The sequence below is a fragment of the Olea europaea genome, chromosome 10 (assembly GCF_002742605.1).
Source record: "Olea europaea var. sylvestris chromosome 10, O_europaea_v1, whole genome shotgun sequence".
NCBI classification, from domain to species: Eukaryota; Viridiplantae; Streptophyta; class Magnoliopsida; order Lamiales; family Oleaceae; genus Olea; species Olea europaea.
The window spans coordinates 4,281,015-4,287,628 of record NC_036246.1 but is presented as its reverse complement, the minus strand read 5'-3'; positions in this window follow the sequence as shown (position 1 = coordinate 4,287,628).

Below are 6,614 nucleotides of genomic sequence, written 5' to 3'. Positions count from 1 at the left end.
TTCAGTTTTTATAATAAAGATTCTGGCTTATAGTATTGTAAAATGACAGTTTCACTCAGATTTCATTGATATCACATTAGTTATATTCAAGATACTTTACAGTTCATTATTTAGAATAAATGATTTTAATGTCCCATCATGCCTTAAAAGTAATTATTAAAATTTAGAATTGCTTAAAGTTGCAATAGAATAAATAAGATTTTTTAGTAAAAATATATAAATGGAAAAAAAATACTTGTTTGTGAACTGTATACTCATTGAATTACAAGCTCAAATATTTGTCACACTTCTTTAAGACTCATTTTGTCGGTTCATGCAAACTTACTTTCTTTTTGAGGACAAATTTAGTACAATGAATAAGTCATTTGGAGTTATACGTGTTAGTCTAAAAGGCCAGCTGCATATTATATATATTTTATGTTTTTGGAACCTTTTCTTGTTAAGAACAATAAAATCATTTTGCGTGCTCCTTATTTTGATGGCTTAATAGCACAAATGGTCCCTATGTTTGGTCTATAGTGTGCAAAACGTCCATGCGTTTCAAATTTTTGCATTTTCGTCTCTATTTCCACATTTCATTGTGGAAAATGTCCTTTTCACCAATTTTTAACACAAGCGACCAATTTCCCTCCTATTTAAATAAAAAAGGAAAAGAAAAATAACGAACAAATTGCAATCTGATTCCTAATCTTTTTAAAAAGTGCAAATGAGTCCAAATAAATTATTAAAAGGCTTAATAATGCAAAAGTCCCTACATTTGGTCTATAGTGTGCAAAATGTCCCAACATTTCAAATTGGTGAAAATGATGTTTTCTGTAATCAAACATGAAAATAGAGATGAAAATGCAAAAAATTTGAAGCGTATGTATGTTTTGCTCACTACAAGGAATTATATAGATGTTGTGCTATTGAGCCTTATTTAAAATACTAAAAATAATAAAACAAAAAACTCCTATTTTTCTCCAAATGGGCCCGCCACCTTAGAAGTCAAAAAACTCCAGCCAACCACCCCTAAATCGTCAGATCTCCATACCACCGAAAAGTCCTCACTCCCTCTACACATATCATCCAACATCCAACCTTCATGCCAATAGATTTGGTTGGAATTGCTAGCTAAAATACTCAAATAGCGAATATAAATACTGGTGGCACCACCTGTTCCAAAGAGGCCCATGCCATTTTCAACACACAAATCGACTATACTCACCAGGACACCTCTCTTTATGGTTTTAAAACATCAACAGATGCTCAAAATCAAATTCTACAGCAACAAATTTCAATTTCTTGTTGGACAAAATAACTGGCCAGAAATTTTGAGGCATATTAGAATGAAATTGATGATAGCCCAAATTGGTGAAAATGACATTTCTCGCAATGAAATGTAGAAATAGGGATGAAATGCAAAAATTTGAATCGTAGGGACGTTTTGTGCTATTAAGCCTTATTTTAATTACTACATACTTAGAGGGATACGTATTCCCCTAAACATCATACACGCATGCTTGATAAAATTTATTGCTTTTTACATACGTTTTGTCCATATTACAAGGAGAGCTCGTTCAATTTTTTCATTTATTATAGTCATAGCAGGTCAAAGTTAGTTCATATTGTTCATGCATTAGCATATCATGCATATTCAATGTGTATAGTCACATTTAATGGTGGTAGAAGTCACGAGCTTCCAAGCTGTTTAGAATGCATTGATTCCAAGAAAATGGAAGAGTCTGTTTAGAAGATTCAAGGACAATCCTATGTAATCAGTTCCGTGTGCAGATGTTTTGAGTTAGGGAAACACAATCAAACTGATAAAAAAGTTGTGAGGATTTTTACATCCGAAAAAAGTCATACGCCAGATAAATTTACATTCAAATTTTACTTCCGAAAATTTACATGGGTTATGAGTTTTTTAGATGTAAAATAGTAAACGTTGATCAGCAATTGAAATTTTGTAATGAAAAGACAGGTTAGGTGCCTCCTTTCAAGACGCATGTTTGACTACCTTTAATTATTTTGGATGTTCATTTGGATCATTCGATAGATCTATGATATAGTTCTCGAAACAAGCTTTGAGATGAAGTAGGCGATTTGTGGATTAGGTAACGTACTATTGTTAGATAATTTTTAAAATTAGCATGTTATCGAAATTCTCAAAATATTTGTCTGGAGCGACCTATTTTGACAAGCTGTAATAGTTGCTATGATTGATTGTTTCATGCGCCGTTAACAACATGGAAATCTAGGCTTGAGCACTTTGAAATGATATTAAGAATGTAATAGTTTAACATTATTTGGCAACCTTTATCGCCCCAAAAATTGAGACGATAACATAGAAAATTTAATGGTGCTAACAACGTGGAAATCTAGGCTTGAGCACTTTGAAATGATATTTGGCATCCTTAATGGTGCTCAAAAAACCAATAAATTTTTTTCCCCAAAAGTTGGGCGGTCATGTGACCCCATGCCAAACATCTTGTAGCCAGTGTATTTAATGAAACTTGAAAGGACTATTTGTTGTTGGGCTGAGACTATGGTGTATGAAACTTAGGTACACATTTTGAGTACAATTTTGTACAGATCACCAATTTAGAGTGAGAGTTTTGACGATTTTATAGATTGCTCATTCATAAGTATTTGAATTAAGGGAATAAATAATCACCTAGTATGTGATCATTAAATTGTTGTATGGGTGTTTCAATAAATTCTCCTGTATACATTTTATATGATAGATACCGACAAACGTTGAGATATAGATATTCTGGGAGACAATTTATGGAATCTTGATTATCTCAAAAAGTTAAATGTTGGTTTTTATTATTAGAATTCCTGGGAAATTTACTACCTTGTAGAGCATGGCCAAGGATAAGGCACGTGTACAGACATAATCAATACTTGTAACATTGATCTTATCATTGTCAGTGTAGTTATAAGAAAAGGAAATGTTGATTGCAAGATAAAAGATATTAGATCAAGGAAAGATGTTAAAAATGGAGAGAATTAAGAAATTAAGCACATAATGGCATGGGGAGAGTTTATTTGGGAAACACTGTGGTAAGTTAAAGAGGAGACCAGATGATACAAATAGCTAGTGGTATACAAATTTGGACTTGCAGTATCATTAAATTAGAGATTTTATTGGACGGCACAATATGTCGAATATTATATAGAGGAGAACAATTACGTGATATCAATGTCACACCTTGGGATTTTGAAGAAAACAAAAGTTCTCGTAATCATCAAAGTTCAATTTCATACTTACAATGTATTTTATTATATGGACTATAAATGTGATTCATTGAGAATGTGAAGCTAAACTTATTTTGTGAAGAAAGCCAATGTCGATATATGTTAAGATCGAAAATTTGGTACAATATGATTTTAGGGTTTGTTTAGCAAAACTTATTTGAAATTATTCAACAAAATCCGTTCAGATCAAATATCTTAAGTCTTTCTTACATAATGCTATCATTTTCACTTCATTCAATCTCTTCTACATGAACACTTAATGTACTAAAGGTCAAGGTGATGTATGAAGATATTTAGATATTTGTAATCTAGACATTATAAGATTGAGTGTTTAACAATAAGTGCTTTTATGCATTTATTCGGACCTCAATTCTTATTTATTTATTATTATTTTAAGCGGATATCTACTTAATTTAGGTTAAATTTTTGTTAATTCTCGATACAATTCAGATTGGACAAGTTTGGATGAAACTGAATTGAAGATATATAAAAATTGAAGTATTACACAAAATAACCAAACCCTTACCTGTCATGCAAATAAAGGGGACTTGGGAAGCACAAGAACTTAATTTTGAAAACTGAAGTGTAAACTAATGGAAATTCCATCTTCTTGATGGATTTCTAATTGCACGCAAACTCCACGTGGTGGATACATTATGACTTCTTTTTAAAGTTATTCTATATTTCTATAGCTTTCGTTACTCTTTTTTTTATGGGACACATACAGTTTTAGAGAGAGAAAGCACATAATCATCAAGATCAAAGGATAAAAAGATAGGATTTGAATACTTTTGAAATTGAGGAAGATTTTTTGTGCAAGATTCAATTCTTTCCTTTATCAAGATTTCAAATTCTATTCTTTTATCTTGTTTTTCCTTTTTTCATTAGTATTAGTAGCTAAATTCATAGTTTATAAATAAAAACAATCATTTATGAATTTTAATGCTTTAATGATCAATAATTTAATGATCTTGTGAATCTATAATGAGTTGAGAGGTGAGTTATAGATTCAAATCAAATGGTAAATTTGGGAGCTATTATAAAAGTGTAGACCTATTTTCTAATTAATGCGGTCGTTACATGGTTTCTTAAAGATTTATGGTGTTTAATATTCAAATCTACATAGAGATATGGAATTGAGTTATTCAAATAAAATCAATTCGAACTAGTGAGAGGTAAATTGAATACGTTAGAAGAATTCAATCGAAAACTACTATAGTCTTGAATCTTGATTTGAAAATCAAAAGGAATTCATAAATGAAATTATAAGCCCTAGCATCCACATTCATACTTTAAAACTCGAATTTGATAGATTGTGCACATTAGATTAATTTAGTTTGAATAAATAATTTAGATTACCAATCACAAATATATTCCTTATTTTTTTGTAGAATAAGAGTTAAAAATAATAAATTAGCTCATGGGAATGATAACTCAGATTTGTAGTTCCATTATCTTACTTGTTCTATTCGTACACTTGTGTAATATAAAATCAATAACACTTAATATCATTTAGTAGGGATGATGCTTTAGGTGACAAGGTCATGAGAAGTAAGAGGACATTGTTGTCATATTCATAAATATTATGTAATGATATTTTTTTATTTTAAGGAAACCAATTTGACCAATTGTTTCCTTAGTTGGGCCTTTTAGGATCTTATGAAAATAGCACTCCTGTCATAATAAATTGTCATAGAACTCATTAATTTTATGTTAGTGCATTGATGGGAATATTGGTCCCAAAACCGATTTTACGCTCACTGAACCTATATTTCTAGCAACTCAATCAACTGAAGATATTCAATCAACATGGTAAAATATGCAGCACCACAAACAAGTAAATAAGTGGCAGAAAAATAAAGGACAAGAACACCAAAAATGGTCACCTCGTTCAGCAAAAAAAGGGGGAGTGGGGCTTGGGATCAACTCAATCCACTATGTGCAAACCACATCACAGAGAGAGCAAAGTACATCGAACCATTGAGATATCAGTTTCATCCATCAATCCTCAAAGGATCTCCAAAACTCGACACAAACCCGATTCTCAAAATATCCAAACTAGAGCTACAATACATAGCCAATATCACAGGCCTAACGATTATTGTAGCAGGACACTTTTACAAGGATTTTCAGAGGTTAAACACACTGGAAATTGTTCCATAATCAACGAAAAAGAAGGAGATGAATATGGCTTAGAGAAAGAAAAATATGAGAGAGTCTGAAAGATCACTAAACCAAAAAACCAATCTACTCCCTTCTCACGAGATTAACCAAGAGTCATCTTAAGCCATGGAGATCACTGCCATTCATTAGATCCAACGGTTCATAGGCAAGCTTAAGAAACAATGATCCAAGTATCAATATCTTAGACCAATTGTAGATTGCCACTTCAGACCTTCCTTCCAAAAGCCTACAGAACAAATTACAGAAATGTCCCCATTTTAAGTTGTATTTTGGAAAAACATGTTTCTCCTTCAATCTTCACCTTGGTTCTCAAAATACACGCAATCTTTTAGTTGGCAAATTGCACATTTATGGCAGGCTAATCACCATCATTCCCCAGGTACCCACAAAAGAATTATCCATTATCAATAGATGTAATTGATAAACAAATGTTAAACATACATTATAATTGAAAGCATTTTAATTCTCATATATATTAAATGGACATTTAGCAACATGAATTTTCTCAAGATTAACTTCACTTGAAGCTGTCTTAACCTTTAGAAAATGATACTTTACCTTGACATAAATTTATCTCTCATGATGGACAAGATTTGTAATAAGCAATAATGCAATTTGACTAACAATGAGAGTAATAAGAGTACCATGCAGAAAATTCAAATCCCACAAAATGCCTTTTCAAGCAAATGCATTCTTTTACGGTTTTCCTATTTATACAGTCATTCCCCATCGTAAAAAAATAGGTGATGTTGGATTTTTAGTTATCTTTGTCACCCACAAAGTCAACATCTACATATCCTATAAGGATCAACCCATCAAACCTCTTCAATATACAAATAAGGTATTTCTTCACCCCAAAGCCCTAAGGGTTGACTCATTGATATTTTCCTCCAATTCCCAAAAGAGGAAAGTAGTTTTAACATCTAGTGGTTCAAGTTCCCAAATGAATTGAACATCTAATGCTGAAATCAATCTAAGTATTGTTTTATATTGGATGACAAGGGAAAATGTCTCAATATGGTCAAACCTCTCTTTCAATTTGTAAATCCCACTTGCATTGTACAATTCTTTGACCATTAGACAAATTAACCAAATTTCAATTTTGATCTTCAATTAAGGATGCATTTTTTCCTTCATTGCCCTTATCCAGTTAATAGTTTTAGGCATATAGGTTCTGAATGTTCAAG